Genomic DNA, 20,090 nt, shown 5'->3' with positions numbered 1-20,090 from the left:
ACTGTCACCTCCTCAGTGAAGCCATCCCCACCACCCCATTTAAAATGACAACCCTCATCCCTCCACTCCCAAATCCCTTTTTCTCCGTTTTCTCTTATCACTGTCTAACGTGACACGGATTTTATTTTGCTCCTTGTCTCTCCATGATGGGAACATGAGCCCCACAAAGGCATGCACTTCCTCCCCAGCCGGGTCCCAGCAGGGAGCCCAGCACACAGTAGGCATCCGAGAAACTCCCCAGATGAGGAAAGGCACAGAAGCGGGGGAGGCAGGAGGTGGTGGCTGCAGCTGGGCTTGCTGCGGCGGAAGCCTCGCCTCCTCCAGCAGGGCCCTTCCTGTCCCCATTTCTGAGCCACCCCTGGACTCTGCCCCCCTGCCCCCTTTCCTGAGCCTCCAGCACCGGTCTAAGCCATCAGGCGGCCTAACACCTGCTGAGTAAACACAGGAAGCGGGGCCACCTGCACAGAGCCTGTGGCCAGGGCCAGCAGGTCCCTCCGGTCAGTTTAATCCCTGCCCTGGTGGGAGGGAGAACCCCGAGGTTGAGTCAGGACCTCGAAGCCAAACAAACAGAGCGACTGGAGAGGTGTCCATCTCCCTGATCCTGCTTCCAGGAAGTGCCGGCCCTCAGAAAGCAGCTGATAAATATTTAGCGAATACAACCACCATCTCACCCCCATGCTGAGCCCAGCGCTGGTCTAAGGGGTTCACCCTTAGTAACTCATCTGAGCCTCCCAAGGACTCTGGCAGGGTGGGGTCATCATTATCCCCATTTTACAGATGGGGACACAGAAGCCAGAATAGGTGGAATCACAGCAAATAAGGAACAGAACTGGGATGTGAACCCAGGCCATCTGGCCCTCGAGTCTGGTTCTTAACCATGAACCTAGATGGTCTCAATAAATGACAAGAATAAAACGACAGGAAAACACCTATTCTTGTAACTTCTATAGATCTTTAGCTATGTATGGAGGCTCAAAGCACTTCAGCCATTTGCCTAAGACCTGAGATGTTCCCATTTCACAGACAGGTAAACTGAGGCTCAGAGAAGTTCTAACACTTGCCCAAGGTCACACAGCCAGCAATAGGCAGCACTGGGACTCAAACCCAGGACTTCTCAACCAGACTTGGGACTATGGGCCACACGGTCCCACCTGAGCTGGCATGAGCCTACAGCAGAAGCTCTCGGCTCTGCAAACCAGACACCCCTCGGCATCTGTGCCTCGATGGAGTGTCCACAGAGACACATAGAGCCAAAACCTAAATGACAAGTATCAGGGATGGGAAAGCAGCCCAGTCGGTGGCTGGGCTCCTTCAGGCAAAAAGGGGGTGGGGGAGGAGACCACCTAACACCAACTGTATTTTTTAAAATCCCACAGCAATAAGGGGACTGGCCCGTCCACACAGCGTCACATCCGTGGGCAGGCAGAGGCCCCTGAACGCTGGCTGACAGGGACGTGGCTATTTTAAAGGGGCTATTTCTGGAGGCTGAGGTGAGAACACGGGGGCGAGAGAAAGATCAGGAGCAGCCGCTGGGCGGGCTCTGCCCGCCTGAACTGGCCAACTGGGTAGGGGGCGGGGTGAAAAGGGAGAATTTGGGAGCCACCTGCTTGGTGCAAGTCCGGGCGCTGCCACCAGCCAGCTGGAAGACTTCAGGTGTCTGGGAGCCTCACTGCTTCCCCTGTGAAGGGAGCTGTTTATGCTAAACATATGCATTGAGTCCCTACTGTGCGCAAGCGCTGCTGAGGACAAAGCAGAGAAGACAGGCAAAAAAACGCCTCGCCTCCTGGGGGAGTCCCAGCCAGAGCAGGAGGCGGCTGCATACCACATGGGGATGGTGACAAGTGCTTCGAGTAAAAGCAGAGCAGGAAAGGGGAAATGGGGAGCTGGGTAGAGAGGTGAATTTTGCAAATAATAATTCTGCAAATCTTAACAGGGACGTCAATGGAAGCCTCACTTAAAAATGAACAGAGACCAGAAGGAGACAAGAAAAGCATTGTGGTCTAAGGCTCACGTACTGCCACTGTTAGCTCAAGTTGGGCTGTGGGTGCCAAAAATCTCACAAGAGGCATAATCTCTCTCTTCACATCAAGGAAGCTCCCAGGTTGCCCTTCCAGGGTTATTGTGCCCACCCCACAATCATGGAGGCCCAGGCTCTTCCGTCTCTTTGATTCTCCAGCTCTTACCCATGCTACCTGTCTCATGTTCCAAAATGCCTGCCTGAGCGCCTACCATCACCTCCATGTTCCAGCTGGGAGGATAGAAGGGAGCATGCACCACCTCCCCTTGAAAACATTTCCAAGAAATCCTGCTCATTTATCCCACTGGTCAAAATTCAATCATATAGCACAGACAGCTGCAAAATACACTGAAAAATGTTTCCTTTCACCAGATGGCCATGTGCTCAAAATAAGTCATAGGATTCAACTGCTATGAAGAGAACTGACACTGGGAGACCCTGCCACAAACATATGGCCCATGGGGTCAGGTGTTAGGTTCCAAACCAGTGCATCTGAGATATTTTGGCCTGGAAAGTGAAGATGGCAGTCACTGGGGACAGCCCCCTGCCGCCGCACCAAGATGGTTTTCACTCTTCCTGGGCTCTGCCTCCCCAAAGACTCCAAGGTCAGACACTGGCCCCAGCCCAAGTTCAGGCTCTGCGTTTTCGGCCCACCCCCCGCCCCCACTGAAGGCAGGACCCCACCCATAGTCAGCACTCCCCAAGCACCAGCGCCCAAGGTACCAGGCATCCTCCACCCTCCCTCCTGCCTGCCTGCCTGGTGAGGACGCCTGACCAATTCATCTCCTTCTCCTCAGTAAACAACTGTCAGGGAAAATAAATAGTTTTTAATAGGCTCATTAATTGAATTCAGGGAGAAATAACCTTCTCCCCCGGCTGTTGAGAAGCAATACTCAGATGCAAACAAGAAAGTCCAGTCGGATGGTGGGAGGGGACACAGCCACCAAGGCGGGGAGACCCCCAAACAGTTCTAGTCGCATTCGGTAACAACGACTCAACCAGCAAGGGGGCCAGTTCTGCCCAGTGTTTCCCAGCCTTCTGAAGGTTGGAAGGCTCCGGTGGGCGCTAATGCGGCTTTAATGCCTCAGCAGCCCTGGGCCTCTGCTCTGAGCCTGCAGCAGCAGCCAAATCATGGAATGTCTTTTTTTCCTTCTGCTCCCGTCACATTTACTTTTAAGGTCCTGCCTACTTTTGTGTCAAGGACATACCAGGTTCCCATTCACAAGAGTAAGACAAAGTTTTTCCTTTAAAGTTTTAAAAGAGAATGGGCTTCCAGGGAACTATCCAGTCATTAGGAGGACCAGGCAGCCAGGGCAAAATGCACACGTCATAGTGAGTGACTGAAATGTGGGTGGTGACGGGCAGAGCACTGGACAGGGAGTCCAGAGGCCTCAGTGCAGCCTGCAGGGTGACCTCAGCAGAGACCTAGGTGGTCAGAACTGACCCCCATAATCGCCAAGGTCTCTGGCCACACTAGTATGACTCAGTTTCCCCCAGTCACTATGGCTCAGGTGGTCCCAGGGCAGGCCTGCTGCCAGCCTCAGCCTGGCCTGTGGTTTTGTCTGACCAGGGCTTGCCACTGGCTCCTGCCAGCCTGCTCTTGGCTCTGCAGCAGGAGGCTCCAGGCATGACTCCACATCCTTGAGGGAAGGCAGACTTGGGCCCAACCACTCCCCATGACCCCCAAACCCTGTCCCCCAAAACCCTATACACAGGTCGCTTGATTTGCTCCCAGACAGCAGGAAGCATCATATTGTACTATATGACGTTTATACCAGCACTTTCCATGCACATTCGGTACGGATCCTTTCAACTGCCCAATAGAAAGTCTCACACCCATTTTACAGACTGAGCAGACTGAGGCCCGGTAGGTAGATACATTGGCCCAAGGTCACACTGCCCATGAGACCAAGCCAAGTCTCTAACGTGAGTTCTTCAAATGTTAAATGCAATCCCCAAAAGATGTCCTGGCCCATTCCTGGGGGCCTCCTTGGAGACTTCTCTAGCCATCTGGCTGGACACACAGGCTATCAAAAGAACATTAGGTATAGCTGAGTCTTAAAATGACCTGTCCTGGCTACTATGAGCCTTTTGGAGTCCCTGGCTCCTTTGGGCTTCTCCAGGACACAGGAAATCTCATGGACTGTTTTGGGGTTCCCTGACACCCATCCTCAAAACCCCTGCCTCTCAAAAGCCACTCATCACTGTTTCTGTACCAGACATTTGAGACATACAGATACAGAGGCTTAGAGAGGGCGAATGAGTAGGCAAAGTCACACAGCACCTCCACTCGGGACCAGGTTTCCTAACCTCCCTGCCCAGAGCAGTGTGAGCTAAGCAGGGGTGTTTGAACTGCTGAAGCGGGGCTTTCCTGGCCATGACCTGTCTAACTGGGACCATTAGTGTGGGATGGTGGTGGCTACAGAATGAGCGAGAGGTAGAGAGGCAGGGAGAGAGGGTAAGGAGGCCAGCAGGGGCTTGGCTGGCCAGAGGGGAGTTTGGGTGTGCTGTCCAGAAGAACAAAGCAACTTCCCTTCAGTCACACAACTTGTGAGATGCAAAAACATATCTGGAACCCAGAGCTGACCAACACCCCTCCCCTACCCTCAATCTCTCACTATGGCTCCGTAATTGCTACATAATTGCGGGCCGCAGTACAAATGAAACCCTGTACAAAAATTAAGGATTTTCAGACAATACCAGGACATTAAACCAAGTGCAGACCCTTCTGAACCTCCACTAGCACAGGTGACACCTCTGTTCACCTGGAGCTGGGGGGCAGACAGCCCTGACAAAAGACTCCAGTCATTCCAGTTTCTCGTCCCCACTCTGTGCCTCAGTTTCCCTATCTGCAAGATGGGGAGGGAACAGTTCCTACCTCTCAGGACTGTTCTAAGAATGAAAAGTGAAAATGTGAACAAAGCTGGAGCCCAGGGCCAGGTATGTGGCATGGGCTCCATGACAGAGGGACTCAATGCCTGCTAGGGTGAGCTCCCCTGTTGCAGTTGTTGGACAATTATAGATTTGGGGCTCCATCCTTGTTCCTCCCAGTTGTTGTGAAGATGAGGGGCGGAGGACACAGTGCACCCTGGGCACCCTGCACCATATCGACATGACACCATTTAATCCCCAGAGACGCAGCAGGCAAGCTTCGTCCCCATTTCATGGATGAGAAAACTGAGGCTTGAGGGGAGAGAATAATGGGTTGCCTCATACAGCCAGGGAAAAACCCATGTAAGGATTCAAAATTAGAGTGCTCAAGCCTCCAAGAGACCTTCCGCAGTGGGGACAAAGTCCAGGCTCCCAGGTCCAGGTGGGATGAAAGGGGGGAAAAAACAAACTTGGACAAGGCAGTCCCTCCACGTCCCAGATCCAGCACCATCGCTGGAAACCCTAGCCGTTCCCACTTTCTAGAATCCACAAGTCAAGGGCAATTGCCCGCTTCTGATAATCAACTGGGCAGTGGGGCCAGGACAAGTGTGCAGCGGGAACCCACTGGTAATCTCGGCGTTCAAGTCCAGCAGGTCGCTGCGGAGCGTGGGCGGTGGACGTCCGCGGACAAGCCAACAGCCTGATTTCTCTCCGTGCCGCGGGGTCCTGAGCAGGAATCAGCGTCTCCCCTTCCGCACTGCTGACACTGGAGCCGACTCTTTTCTATGGGGGGCCGTCCTGGGCACTGTGGGGTGTTCAGCAGCAGCCCTGGCCTCCACCCACTCAATGCCAGAAACACCCCCAGTTATGACACCCACAGATGTCCTCAGACTTTGCCATGTGTCCCCCACGGAGCAAAATCGCCCCAAGTTGCAAACCACTGCAATAAACTCTACAAGTGACACTGGTGACCCCCAAGCCCCAGCCTCGAGAGCAAATAGGTATGTTCTGGAAAAGACGAGAGCGCGAGGACCGGGTCCTGCAGCCAGAAGATAATTCACAGCCCTGCCCCGCGGGACTAGCCGGCTTCCTTCTGCACAGCATTTAATTTAAGTCAAGTTTATCATTATGACCAATATTAATATAATCAGAGCCAACGTTTATCGAGCGCGGACGTTGGGCCAGGCCCTGTTCTCGGCAACACTCCCCCGCCTCCCACCATGCGTTTATGCACCAGTGCCTCATCAAGGTGGCCTCCAATCTTCAACCCATTTTATAGCCCAGGAAACTGAAGCTTGGTGATGACGACAAGTGAGGTGGTTCGAGATCACACAAGCGGCATATGGAGGTGTTTCAAGAAAAGATCCAAGGATGTAAAATAGGGCAATCTCTCATAAAATCTAGCTTTCTGGTTTTGCCCGGCAGTTCTGGCTGTGGAGCCATTCGGGGCTGCCCAGGAGGTTGGGGAGCCCACCCAGCCCACGCCACCCATGGGCTTTACCTGCCTGGCCCCAATGGGTACTTGTGTTTGAGAATGATGTTCCTGCCCTGGCTTCCTGCCTCGGTTTCCCCCTCCTGACTGGTGTGAGGGCACCCAGCCCACCTTCGAGTTCGAGGCCTGGCCCAGTGGGCAGGCAGGCATGGCTGTGTGGCCTTGGGCAAGTTTCTCTCCTTCTCTGGGCCTTGGCCTGGCAAGTGGTGTTCCCTGAGCTCCCAGGTGTCCTTTGGCAATATTTGCACCCCGGATCTGGGGAGCTTTCAGCAAACTGGCCCCATGTGTTTAAAATGCAATTTGAACTCCTCCTGCCTCTCGCTTCTGCTTTCCTCACCTCCAGCCAAGGGTGCCCCCCTCCTGGCTTTACACTTGCTGTCCCCAACACCTGTTCATCTGTCTCTCTTCAGGGCTCAGCTCAAAGGTCATCTCAGAAGGCCTTCCTTGTCCTCCCCCAGACTAAATAATGGCCAGGTGACGTACTGGGTGACACCTGTTCATCTGTCTCATTTTCAGCCTCAGCAGAACCCTGTTTTAGGTAACATTTTTTTTGCTTATTTATGTACTCAGTCTCCCCCAGTACACTGCAGGGTCCAAGGGACCCAGTTGCCTTGTTCACTACTGGATCCCAAGAATTTAATTTTTATTTGCAATTTTTAAAAAGAAAGAAAAAGAAACCACTCACTAGTGGTTTCTGTCTGCCAGGCATATATTTGTTCAAATGCCCCTCACTACACCCCTACCATGAGTGAAGCAAGGCCAAAGTACCCATTTTACAGGTAAAGAAACTGAGGCACAGGGCAACTAGGTAACTAACTAGCCTGAGGCCCCACAGCCAGTGAGCAGCAGAGGTGGAATTTGAACCCAGAGTCTGGCTCTCAAGTTCTCTAGCAGATGGTATTCAACAAATACTGACTGACTGAATTAATGAGTTGGCAAATGAATGAATGGATGCTTGCACTTCAAGCTTGTAAACTGACCCTCTTCTGAGCGCCCAGCGGTAGGGTCACAGTCTAAGCTGAGACCTCCCCCTGGGCACTCACTCGGAGCCACCAGGGACCCTGGCAATCAGGGGCCATCTCCTGGGGTCCCAGGAGTGCTCAGGGCCTCCCGAGGCAGCCACCTGCCCTCCCCACCAGGCTCGCCTGGCCTCCCGTGGCTCAGATCATGCCAGGCGCCTGGCCTGGTCCTGCCACAGAAGTGGGGCGGCCTTGATTAGGCAGCCAGTTACGGGGAACGCCCCAGTTTGCAGTGGCTGAGTCATCCTGACATCTCTCCCATGTTGGACCCCATGGTGGGGCAGGGTGGCTGCTGCCCCCCCTCCCCCGCAAACCGGGCAGGTCCCGCTAAGTAACAAAGCATCTCTTTATATGTATTAACTCATTTAATCCTCACAACAACCCTGCGAGGTGGATACTGTTACTCTCCATTCTACAGATGTAAAAATGGAAGCACAGAGAAGTTGAGCAACTTGCCTCAGGTCACACAGCCAGTGAGTGGCTAAGCGAGAATTTGAACCTGGGCAGCCTCAGTCCAGCACCCACCGTCCAGCATCCATGCTCTTCTCTTACCCTCTGAGGAAGGCAGCTGGGAGCCCCAGTCTCAATAGTGATTCTCAGGTGCCCCCAGCAGGTGAAATGTCATCGAAATGACTTCTTTGACAATTGGGCAGAGGCCCCTGACTGCAGAAGGTAAGACTTAAGGTTCTGGCATCTGTTGGCTCTGGGTAAGATTCCTCACTTCATCACTTAAGGGCTGTGGGACCCCAGGCCAGTGAAGACCCCGCTCTGTGCCTCAGTTTCCCTCTCTTAGAAATGGGGCTCCGATCTCGGCAACTGTGCTCACAGGGAATGTGAAGGTTAAAAGCAATAAGGACGTGCCTGGTACGCCTCCTCAGCACAGAGCCTGGCACGGGGCACCAACTGCAAATAAGTTGGAGCAGCTATTATTATGCCCCCGACATCCCCTCATTTGCTGATCACGGGGCTAATTATAAGCGGCGTTGAATTATACACACACAGACGCATAGACCTTGCCTCCCCAGAACCCCTGAATTTCCACCAACACTCAATTACCCACATGACAACGAGATAATAGAGCATCTCCCCGGCCCCTCGCCCCCCAGCCCGCCTCCATCCAGGGATCCCAGGCCGCCAGGGCTGCCCTATGCCTTGCGGGGACCAGACGTCAGGCACGAAGCATCTCATGACCTGGCTGCCCAAGAAACTGTGTGATTGCCGTGATCTTAGAGATGAAGCAACACAGATAGGTCAACTAACCAGCCCAGGGTACACAGCTCAAGCTGGGTGGGTGGTGGAAGTCAAGGCTCTGACGCCCAAGCCAGAGGCATAACCTCATTTTGCAAGCGAGAAGGCTCTGGCGCAGAGGGGAAGAGGCAAGGCCACATAGAGGGAGAGAGGAAGTAGAGACCCAAGAGAAAAACTGGGCTCTTCAGCTCCCTCAGGAGGAAGACAGAAGACCCCCGGCCCTCCTACAAGGCGCTAACAGCAAAGATTTTTAAAAAACAAACAAACAACTCAAAAGCCACAGGGGCAACCCAGGGAGTTCAGAACCAAATCTACCCCTTCAAAAGGAAAAAACGACACTTGTGATTCAGCCCCAGTTCAGGCCTTTTCAGGGAGGGGTCACTGCAACCCAAAAACCAAGCTCCAAGCTCCTGAGCAGGGTGGAATCCACGGGAATGAGAAGGGAACCAATGGGGATGCTGGATGCTAGACAAAAAAACGTGGATTTTCAGGTCTAGGATCCCTCTGGCCTCAGCAGAACTCGGGGCGGGGGGCGGGGGGGTGCCTCGATTCCAGGGAACCAAAGACTGGGTTCTATAGCCAGGCAGGAATAGCACTGACCCCCAGGTCTATCCCGGCTGAGCCAGGGGGGAGGCATAGGGATTGGCAGCTCCAACAGGAGGGGGAAAAAGAGACCAAAAAAAAAAAAAAAAAAAAGGCAAGGAAAGTCGAGGCCCCGACCGTGAGTCACTCCCACCCGCTCGTTAATTTTCGCCTTTGCAGAAGTGTAAGCCAATTGATTTTTTCATATTCCCCACGCACCCTCCCCCCACCCCAACGCTTCTGAAATATCAGGCAGAGACAAGACAGAAATGGTACATTGGGTTTTTTCTTTTCTTTTTGCGAGTGTCTTTTCTTTCCTTCAAGAAAAAAAGAAAGAAGAGGGGGGAAAACCCACATATTACACTCCATACCGTTGATTCTAGAAAGCAGAAAGGGTGACAGGACTATAAGACTAGGAGACTCAGGTGTCACCACTCCCTGTGCATCTCAGAGCTAAGCTCTGCCCGTCTCGGGGCTGTCCGTCCTCCTTGCGACAGGGCAGCCTGCACTTGAACCGCAACTCCTATCTGGCACCCCCTCTGGCCCACCTTCGCCACCCTGCAAGCCAGCAACTTTCTGATTCCAGACCAAGGTAAGGTAAGGTGGGAAAAGACAAAATTTAAAAACCATTTGAAAAGCCCTCGAACCCTCGTTCTCCCCAGTACAGGCAGTGATGTGACCTTGTCCACGCTCCCATGGTGGGCTTTTGTTGGCGTGGCCAGTGGCTCCTGCACAGGCACGGCGGTCATGCCTTCATCTTGTCCTCCGGTCCCCACTGGAGGCTGAGCTGCCCTGCCTAGCAGACAGCTGGGGGTCTCTCCAAATACCCCACCCGGGCATCTTTTGTAGAGGGGAAGGACAGAGCAAGGGCAGTCTGCACCAGCTTTGTGGGAGAGGGGCACCCTCTTCCTTGCAAATTTTGGAAAACGGGCTGCCCACCCCTGGAGGATATGCCAGGGGGCTGCTCTGGACGTGGAGGAAAGCCGGTGACTCTGTGTCTCCTGGCCCCTGCCTACGCCCACTGCCTCCCTCCAGAAACACAGGACCTTCCGCAGAAAGAGCCTCGGCCCGCAGGGCGCCCGCCAAGCCCACCGCACTTTTCAAGAACCTTCAGCTGGCTCCGAGTAACTCCACAAATGGAGCCTAATGCAGTCGGGGGAAATCACTCTCAACTGAAAACATTAAGCTTCGTCAATTATTCCCCAAACCTGCTGGGTTTATAAATATCCATCTTTATTTTTAGGGTTTTCCTCCCCACTGCGAACTCTCTCCACGCCCCTCCCCCACTTCCCCCACGCAAGGCTGTCGGCACTAAAGTCACGGTTAGCAGGTGAACACCGGGACGCAGGGAGTTGGGTGGAAAGGCCACGCTGCACCTCGGTGTCACACGTTCCCTGCCTGTCCCTCCCTGGCCACCTTGCTCGCTCACCATCGTTCAGGCCATGCAGCCGTTGGAATAATCAGCGAAGAAGCCACAAGTGTACCGTCTCTGAGATGCTGGAAGCGGCGGTTGGAGGTGTATGCTGCACTCCAACACCTATGAAATGCTGTTCAGTGCTGACCCACAAGGCAGGACGGGAAACTGAGTCACCCCGAAAAGCCATTTGCCCATCGGAGGTGGCTCTGTTTCCTTGACTGGCCCTAGCTCCGGAAAATGCCAGGCAGAGCGCCACACTATGTGGCCCAATGAGGAAGAAAACGGGTGGAAAGTGAATACTCCAGAATTGTCTATCCAGATGCCACCACTAAATCCCTGACTTCAAGGGAGCTTCACCCCTTCCACCTGTTCCTGACATGGCAGCCCAGAGCTGGGAGTCCCAGTGTTGGGAGAAAATGCCTCCTGTCTCCTCCAAGTGGGGTCCACGGATATGGGAAACTATCCGGAATGCCTTTGGAAGCAGGGAAAAAAGAAGGGCTAGGAGGGAGAAAGACTAGCGCATGGTCAACAGGCAATGATTTTTGTGCGGTGAGGTACCCGGCTTTCAGCGCCTCTCGCTGAGCTCACCACATGCCAGCTCAGGGGCCTGCAAGGGACCCTGGGGGAGGAGGGTTCCCCCAGAGAGCCCAGCCACCGCAGCGACCTCCAACGCCACACCCTGGAGCCACACCACAATGACCCATCCCCCGTCTCCCACAGGGAGTGGGGAGTGGGCCAGGCTATCTATCACCTCCCCTCACCTCTCCTCTCAGGGATGGCCACCGACATGACAGCATCAACTCGACACCCCTTGGGGGGCCAATGTCACTGGCTGAGGTGGCAAGAATAGAAAAGCGCATGAGCTCACCAGGCAAGCCAGGTCTCCCTCGATGTTTTGTTTGCCTGAGCCCAATTATACCAACTCTCAGGGCAACAGAGTATGGTGGATGGCAGCCCCCAGGGGGCTGGGGAGGCTGGGCCCCACGAAGAAGTGCACTGTCATGGTGAAGATGCCCCCCAGGCCTGGGGGACAGGGCAAGATGAAGATTTCTGGAAAGGAAGAATGGAGACCCAGACAGACAGTAGGCAGCGCAGGCAACAAGAGATGCCCAAGGGAGGGCATCGTGGGGGAGGGGGGGCAGGGGTGTCCAGCCAGACTCAGGCCCAACTTGGTGGGCTCCGGAATTTGGGGGCGGAAAGCAGCCGCCCCCAGCCCCAGCTGCCTGCCTTCTGCAGCCAAAGTATCAGCTGGCAGAGGAAGAAGAGAGCTGAGGGACAGAAGGCAGGCGAGATTGGCAGGGGGAGGGGGGCACAAAGGAAAGGGACCCTGGGAGGGGGAGGGGAGCTATGCAAATGGAGGAATCCACCGGGTTCCTCGGCCATTAATAAAAGCTTCAGCAGCAGCAGCTGGTATCATAGGAGTAGCAGTGCAGGCTGGCTCCCTGTCCTCGCACGCGACAGACGGTTCTGAGGGGAAAGCAGGGTGCCCCAAACAAAGAGGGGCCCTCGCCCTCTGCACCCCAGGGACAACAGCAATGAGGGACGTCAAGAGAAAGCCAGAACCCCAGCAACCAATCTGGGTGGAAGCCCCTGGGGGCCCAGAGTGGGCGGGTCCCTATCCTGGGGACCCTCGGAACCCCCCAGCTTTGTCCTGGCTTCTTAGAGTACCAATGCCCAGACTGGACACCTCAGCCACCCTCCTTCAACAGCCGTGTCGCCCAGGCTGATTTTTCAGGGGTTTGGCCAGGGGCAGAAGGGCCCCATGTTCGGAGTGGGGACTCCCCAGATTGAGACGGGGACAGGGGAATCCCAGCTGAGCCCAGGAGAGACAGGGGAGGCGCCCCCCAGATGGAGGCGCTGAGGAGGTTTGTTAATTTAGGGTATGAGGTCTTTAGGCTACATTTAAGGAAAGATTACAGAGGAAGGGGCACTCTCAAAAGCTGCATATTTACGGGGCTACTAGAGGACTGTAAATCAGGCAAGGGTCACTTAAGAGTGGATTCCAAATTTGGGGGGGGTGTGGCTGAAAAAAATTCCAGTTTGGGGGGCTCCCTGATTTGAGAATTTTGGATAGAAAGCGGCTGAAAGGGAGTTCCCGGATTTATGGGGGCTTATGGGGTAAGTGTCCTGGATTTGTGGGGGGAGGTGCAAAGAGGAGGGTCCTAAATTTGAAAGATTTCCATAAGGAGCAGTAAACTTGGCCGCAGCCAAAACCCTTGCGTCCAGGGCACGGGCACTCTAACTTGGGGGGCTCCCCTCAGGGCAATCCCTCACTCCCGCATGCCCCCTTCAACCTGGTTCCGACGGCTCCGCCCCAGGATGACGTCACCGTCCCTCCCCCAAGCCCCCCGAGGGGGCTCCCGGGGTGTGCAGAACCCGCGGGGCTGGTGGCTCAAGGGGCGGCTTCCCCTCTCCGGGGATCCCCATGGGGGCCCCAGCGCAGCACCCAAGGGAGGTCCGGTGCCGGGCTCGTGCTCGTCCGACCGCGAGTCCCTGGGGCTGGGGGCTGAGCCTCGCCCCGCTTGGAGGGCTGGTAGGGGACGCCCGGCCGCAGAAGGGTGGGGCAAAGCCAGGGTACAGGAGGCGCGACCCCCTTTCAAGGGAGGGACGAGGCCGGGAGGGCGCTGCACGGAGCCGATATTCAGTTGGGGGTCTCCAGGGAAGGGGGATTGGAGAGCAAAGGTGGCGGGCACAGCAGCCGCCTTGGGCGCACCTGCGGGTCCTCCCTCGTTCCCACCTGGGGCCACCCGTCCCGGGCTGGTCTCTACTCCAGGGTACCTGAGCGCCCCCCACCCCAGCACAGAGACCCCTGCCTCCAGGACCCGCCTGGGGTCCCTGGCCCGTGCCAGCACTCTCCGCACACACGCGCGTCCCCACTGCGCGCCTTCGCCCCGCCCGCAGCCCGGGGTGGTGCAGCCGGCGGCGCTGGGCAGCTTCCAACGCCGCGCTCCGGGCGAGTCCAGCCCAGCCCCCTCCCCCGCCGCGGCGAAGCCCCCCACCCCGCCAGCTCAGCCTTCCAGTCGCCCCCGCCCGGTCCAGCCCTCCTGGGCATTGTTCGGACGCAGCTGGCCCGGCGCAGCGACTGGGCGTGCAGCCGGCTGCAGCGGAGCGTCCTCCGAGCACAATGGCCGTGCAGGACAGGCTTCCCCGGCACAAAGCCGGCGCGCTGCCCACTCCGTAGCCTCCGAGACCCCACTGGAGTGCCTGCAATTTGGGGGTAATTCAGGCTATTTGTTCCCCCCTTACCTGGAGGCTGGCTGGGCTGGGCTTCCCCGGCTCTGCCCCGCTTCACATCCTGGCTGTTGCATGGGATCCAAGCGGAGCCCGAGCGCCAGCGCCTCGCGGCGTGCGCGCGCCGGCCGGGCTGCCGGGCGGGCGGCGCGAGGACACTCACTGCGGCTCGCTCTCCCTTCTCGCCCGCTCGCGCGCCCCCCCAGCCGGTGACGTCATCCCTTCCGCCAGCGCCGCCGCCACCGGTCGGGGGGCGGGGCCGCGGCGGGGCCAGACCGCGCGCGTCACTACGCAGCCGCGCGGCTGCCACGCCCTCCGGCCAATGAGGCGGCGCGGCGCGGTCACGTGGCACGCGGGCTTTTAAATGGCCGAGGGAGCACGTGGGGCGCCGGGCACCCGGCTTCGGGGGACACGTGAGCGGAGGCGTCAACGCGAGGGACCCCTGCGTCTGCGGTTCCCCACGAGAGCCCTAGGGTGCCTGGTACAAAGGCCGTGGTGCTTGCCATGCCCAGCTCTAAACTCTGCCTTGGCTCCCCACTGCCCTTCGAATAAAATCCAACCTCCCCTCCGCATTCGTACCCACCACTCTGTCCCCGGATCTCTATGTTCCAGACAAACCGGCTCCTTACAGTTCCAACAAACTGCGCACTCCCGACCCAGGGCCCTTGCACCTGCTGTTCCTTCTCCTGGAAGTCTTAACCAATATCATCCAGTTTGTGCTCAAACGACAACTCCTTGGAGAAACCTTCCTTGATCCCCGCGCACCAGCCATCCCACGCTGCATTCTCTATCCTATCCTGTCTTTATTGTGGTCACACTAGGGTGTGACTCCATGGGCCCTGGGGAATCCCCATGTATTATTGGTTGAATGAATGAGGGAATGGATGAAGGAGCATTTCCAGCAGAGTAAGCACTTCAGAAACATCCTACCTAACATCATCCTCCCTGAGCCTCGGTTTTCCCAACTGCAAAATGGGTTTGTTTCTCTGGGTCTCAGTTTCCTGTCTGTGAAATGGGGTAAAGTAACCCCTGTTCACATGGAGAGCATAAGGATGAATTGTGATAATGTGCCTGTCCAGCCTATAGTTGGTGCTTGAAAAAGGGATGAGAAAAAAAGAAAAAGGGAAGGATTATCATGGGAGGTGGGAGTGCTCAAAGACAAAAGATTACACATGGAGTCATTGTGTTCTGAACATGTTGAAAGCATTTTATTTCTTCAAGGTATGTATTTGGAGAGGGCCTCGTGCCCACAAAGGAACTCAAGTTTAGAATTTGGGGTTTTTTCCTCCAAAATCGTTGATTCATTCATTGCGGGCCAAAGATGCGGATATAAACAAAAGGCATTAACCGGGGAACAAAATGAGAAGGCGGAAGTCATAAATAGGAGAAGAGAGAGGAGAGAATGAATAATTAAACAAGGAACCTAAATTAAGCTCGGAGTTTCCCAGCGGCCAGTGCAGTGGCCAGGTTTGCAGGGCCTACTTTGTCCTTTCTAGCTGCATGACTCTGACCTAACCGCCAACAATCTGGCCTTGGTTTTCTCATCCAAGCAATGGGGACACAGTCCCATCTTGAAGGATTAAATGGGTGGGATGGCCCCACAAACTGAGCATGGTTTCTCATACACATTAGGTGCTCAAGCCTTACATGCTCGATGGAGGCACGAGACCCAACCCTGCCACCTGTTTAGGGGAGGGACCTTAAGTCACTCTGAGCCTCACAATTCCCATTTGTAAAAAGGGGACAACCACATCCACCTCTGAGGGTTCTTGTGGGCAGCAAAGGAAAACAGGCATGAAATATGTTGCAGTCTGTGCCCGGGGAACCCATCCGTTCAGGCCATCAATCTGAGTGCCAGGCTATTTTAAGGACTGGAACACAGAAGTAAACAAAACAGGCTAAAAAATACCTGCCCTCCAAGAGTTAATGGACCAGGGTAGGAGATAGTAGACAAGATCTCACTCCAGGTAAAAAACCTGTCTTCTGTGCAGCCCACAAGGTCCTGCACGACCTGTCCCCATCCCCTCCCTCCTCCAGCTGTCTCCTTTACTACTCCACTCCACCCACACTAGCCTCCCTGCTGTTCTGTGCAAACATCAGTTACAGTCCAGACTCAGAGCCTTTGCATTGGCTGTTCCCTCTGCCTCGAATGCTGTTCCTCCCCCTCTTCCCAAGGCAGGATCCTCCTCACCCTTCATCTCAGTACCAGATTATTTATTACAATTTGGAATGTTTTTCTATTTTGGCCAGTTTGTTTGTTTTCATCAGTCTCCCCACTCTAGCTGTGCCTCTGTTTGACTGTCTTAAATGGAGGATAATAATAGTCTCTATCTCCTAGGGCTGTTGGGAGGGTGAAATGAGCTACATCATGTCAAGCATCTGGCACCAAGTATAGACTCAAGAAGGGCTTGCTTGATAAATGTGGCCACTGTCAATAGGAAAGCCAGAATGGCTAGTCAGGTAGGTGACCATAAAAATCAATACAAGGAGAACAGAACATTCTAGTCTGATCTTGTCGTAGCCTCCGTGCAGCCTCAGGAGGTTGACAAGTGTCAGAAATGCATTAAAGATTTAGTAACACCAAACCAAGACTTCCTGCAAGCCAGAGCTTGAAGAGAACCAAGAAGAGAATGTTCTCCCCAAGAGGAATAGCTGAAGCCTCAAAATTCCACACTATGGAAAATACTAGAATTGGGAGGTGGAGCTTGGTAGGCTCTGCGTCTCTTTCTCTTCTGCTGACCTCCACACCTGGCAAGCAGTGGGTGTGACTCAATGTTAGGTGAAAAGTTCAGTCAATGAACATTTACATCTTCTGCAGGGGGTGGGGGATCTGTCCCCACTTTCCCAGCCTCCTCCTCCTTTCCTTCTGGCCCAGCTTCCGCCCCACTGTCTCCTAGAACCTGGTAATTAGCTCCAGTGTGATTTTGTTGAGATAACTTCAGGGAGCCATCAGCTGCCCCTCACTGTATATAAACAGGACTCTTCACGCCAAGTTTAAGATTGTCTGTATGGAACCCAGTCTTAAATCTCTGCGAGACAGGTCCAAAACATCCCCCCTATAACTTTGGCCTACGCCAGAGATTCCACAATCATTACACATTCCTTCAAATTAAACATGATGTTCTCTCACTCTCACACATGCACGCTCTTGCTCTCTGAAGTTCACTTCACATGCCGAAGAGAACAGGGGCACATGGGAACACCCCATTTGCTGAATGGGTTTTCTGCTCTTTACTGGGTTCCACGTGGGGCTCCTTTGGGAGTCCTCCAATTTCGTGTTTCAGGTAAGTACTGGGACTCTGGAGTCAAAAAGACATGGGTTCAGACATGGCTATAGCACTTGACAAAATTCAGCGTCTCTTCATAAGACACTCAATAAACTAGGCATAGAAAGGCACTTCCTCAACCCGATATAGTCTAACTACAGCTAACATCATACTTAATGGTGAAAGACTGGATGTTGCCCCCCTAAGATCAGGAAGAGACAAGGCTGTCTACTTTTATTTTTTTTTAAAGATTTTATTGGGGAAGGACTTTATTGGGGAACAGTGTGTACTTCCAGGACTTTTTCCAAGTCAAGTTGTTGTCCTTTCAATCTTAGCTGTGGAGGGCGCAGCTCAGCTCCAAGTTGTCCTTTCTGTCTTAGTTGTGGAGGGCGCAGCTCAGCAGTTGCCGGTTGCTAGTTGCAGGGGGCGCTGCCCACCATCCCTTGCGGGAGTCGAACTGGCAACCCTGTGGTTGAGAGCCCACTGGCCCATATGGGAATCCAACCGGCAGCCCTCGGAGTTAGGAGCACAGAGCTCCAACCACCTGAGCCACCAGGCCGGCCCCAACGCTGTTTGCTTTTGCCATTTCTATTCAACCTTGGACTGGAGGTTATAACCTGGCCATTCGGTAAGAAAACAAAGTAAAAGACATCCAAATTGGAAAGGATTAGGTGAAACGATCTCTATTTGCACATGACATCATTTGGTATTAGACAATCCTAAACAATCCACTAAAAAAAAAAATTAAAACTGGTAAATAAGTTCAGCAAGGCTGCAAGATGCAAAACATAAGGTCAATACACAAAAATCCATTTTATTTCCTATGCAGTGGCAATGAACAAACGAAATGAAGGAACCAATTCCTTTTACAATTGATCAAAAAGAATGAAATGTTTAGAAATACATTTACCAAAAGAAATGCAAAACTTATGCTATGAAAACAACAAAATGTTGAAAGAAATGAAAGAAGACCTAAACAAATGCAAAGACATCCCATGTTCATGAATTGGGAGACGTAATACTGTTCAGATGGCAATAGTCCTCAAATTGATCTACAGATTCAACTGAATCCCTATCAATATCCCAATTAGCTTCTTTTGAAGAAATTGACAAGCTGATCCTAAAATTGGCATGGGAATTCAAGGGACCCAGAATAACCGAAACAATCTTGTAAAAGAATAAAGAACACAATTCCCAATTTCAAAATTATTACAAAGCTATAGTCATCAAGACACAATGGTACAGGCATAAGAATAGACATATAGGTCAATGGAATAGAACTAAGAGTCCAGAATGGGCCCTCACATCTACGGTCAATTGATTTTCAACAAGATTGTCAATTCAGTGGGGCAAGAATGGTTTTTTCAATAAGTAGTGCTGGGGAAACTACATGTCCACATGCAAAAGAATGAAGTCGATGGGGCGGCCGGATGGCTCAGTTGGGTAGAGCGCGAGCTCTCAACAACAAGGTTGCTGGTTCGATTCCCACATGGGATGGTGGGCTGTGCCCCGTACAACTAAAGATTGATAACGGTAACTGGAGCTGAGCTGCATCCTCCACAACTAGATGGAAGGACAACGACTTGGAGCTGAAGGGCCCTGGAGAAACACACCGTTCCCCAATATTCCCCAATAAAATTCATAAAAAAAAGAAGAATGAAGTCGGACCCCTACCTCACACCATATATGTAAATTAACACAAGATGGATCATAGACCGAAATGTAAGAGTTAAAACTGTAAAAGTCTTGGGTGAAAACATAGGCATAGATCTTCATGATCTTGGAGCAGGCAATGGATCCTTTGGGGATGAAAATATTCTAAAATTCGATTGCGGATGGTTGATGATGACAATGACCATTTGGGGATACACTAAAAACTACCAGTTACATATACCCTTCAAATGGGTGAATTGTGCAGTGTGGAAATTATATCTCAATAAAGCTGAGAGGCTCTGGAAGGTGCCGTCACTGGCCCAGGGACAAGTCTGGAACAAAGATCAGTCTGACTGCTGCAGAAGCTATTCCCTTTCCTTCTCTGGATGTTTTCCCAGGCTGTGCCTACTGTCAGGCTTGCCCCTTCTGCCACTCCACATTTTTGCCAAATCCTGCAAGCTACCTGCAGGAGGCCCTCTTGACTCTTCCAGCTCACAGCCCCTGGTCTTACTTAAGTCACTATGACAGCTAGGCTGGGAGCCAGGGATGGGCAGGAGCTCATTAACCCATCCCACAGCGTCAAGCACACCATGGGGCCTTGCTAAATACCTGATGGAGGTGTGGGACCTCCCTGTGTGTGAAAGGGTTAACTCAAGCTATTTGCATACTGTGCCCAGATGCATCTTGGGAATAGACTGCAGCACAGCTGCAGTGGGGTAGAGGGGAGTCCTGGAGCACCCAAAGAGGTGGATGAAGTGGAAAGGGCTTATTCTGGACAGAGCTAGAAGGGTGCAGGCTATTCTGAGCTGGGGGTGCAGGCAGGAATCAGGCACAGATGGCCCTGCCTGCTGTGGGGGCAGTTAAGAATGACATCTCTTCCCCCCAATGACAAGCCAATCAGAGAAGGGCAGGCATGCAAAGATGTATTTTTTTACCCCAGAAGATTATAAAGCTGTCCTCAGTTTACCTATCTGCAGCTTGGGTACATGGCATATTCTTCTAAAAATTGAGCAAGCAGCAGCCACTGGCAGGCAATTCTACCCAGCCTGTGTTATCCACTGTGGGTATCACTAAGTTGATCAACAAACATTCATGAGCAATGTTCACGAGCAGCTTCTAGTTGCCTTTTATCACGTGCAGTTCTTAGAGCAGTACCTGGCACATAGTAGGCAATTAGTAGATGTCATAGTGTTATTTCACAATTAGTAGATGTCATAGTGTTATTTCACACCGCCAAAGGAAACCCGGCCTCAGGGGCGGCTTGGCCAGGACACAGAGTGGGCATGGATGTTCC

General features: G+C 53.4%; 1 protein-coding gene across 1 annotated transcript in view; it reads right to left on the bottom strand.

The window, feature by feature from the left end:
* PTPRS (protein tyrosine phosphatase receptor type S) overlaps positions 1-14,034 on the bottom strand; it is a 100,196-nt gene extending 86,162 nt beyond the window's left edge. Inside the window, exon 1 of the mRNA XM_033135110.1 lies at positions 13,893-14,034. The gene's annotated coding sequence lies outside the window, so the exon portion shown is untranslated. The remainder of the gene's footprint in view (positions 1-13,892) is intronic.
* Between the last annotated feature and the right edge of the window lie 6,056 nt (positions 14,035-20,090).

This window comes from Rhinolophus ferrumequinum, chromosome 18 (genome assembly GCF_004115265.2).
Source record: "Rhinolophus ferrumequinum isolate MPI-CBG mRhiFer1 chromosome 18, mRhiFer1_v1.p, whole genome shotgun sequence".
Classification (NCBI taxonomy): Eukaryota; Metazoa; Chordata; class Mammalia; order Chiroptera; family Rhinolophidae; genus Rhinolophus; species Rhinolophus ferrumequinum.
This window is presented reverse-complemented; position numbering and strand designations above follow the sequence as displayed.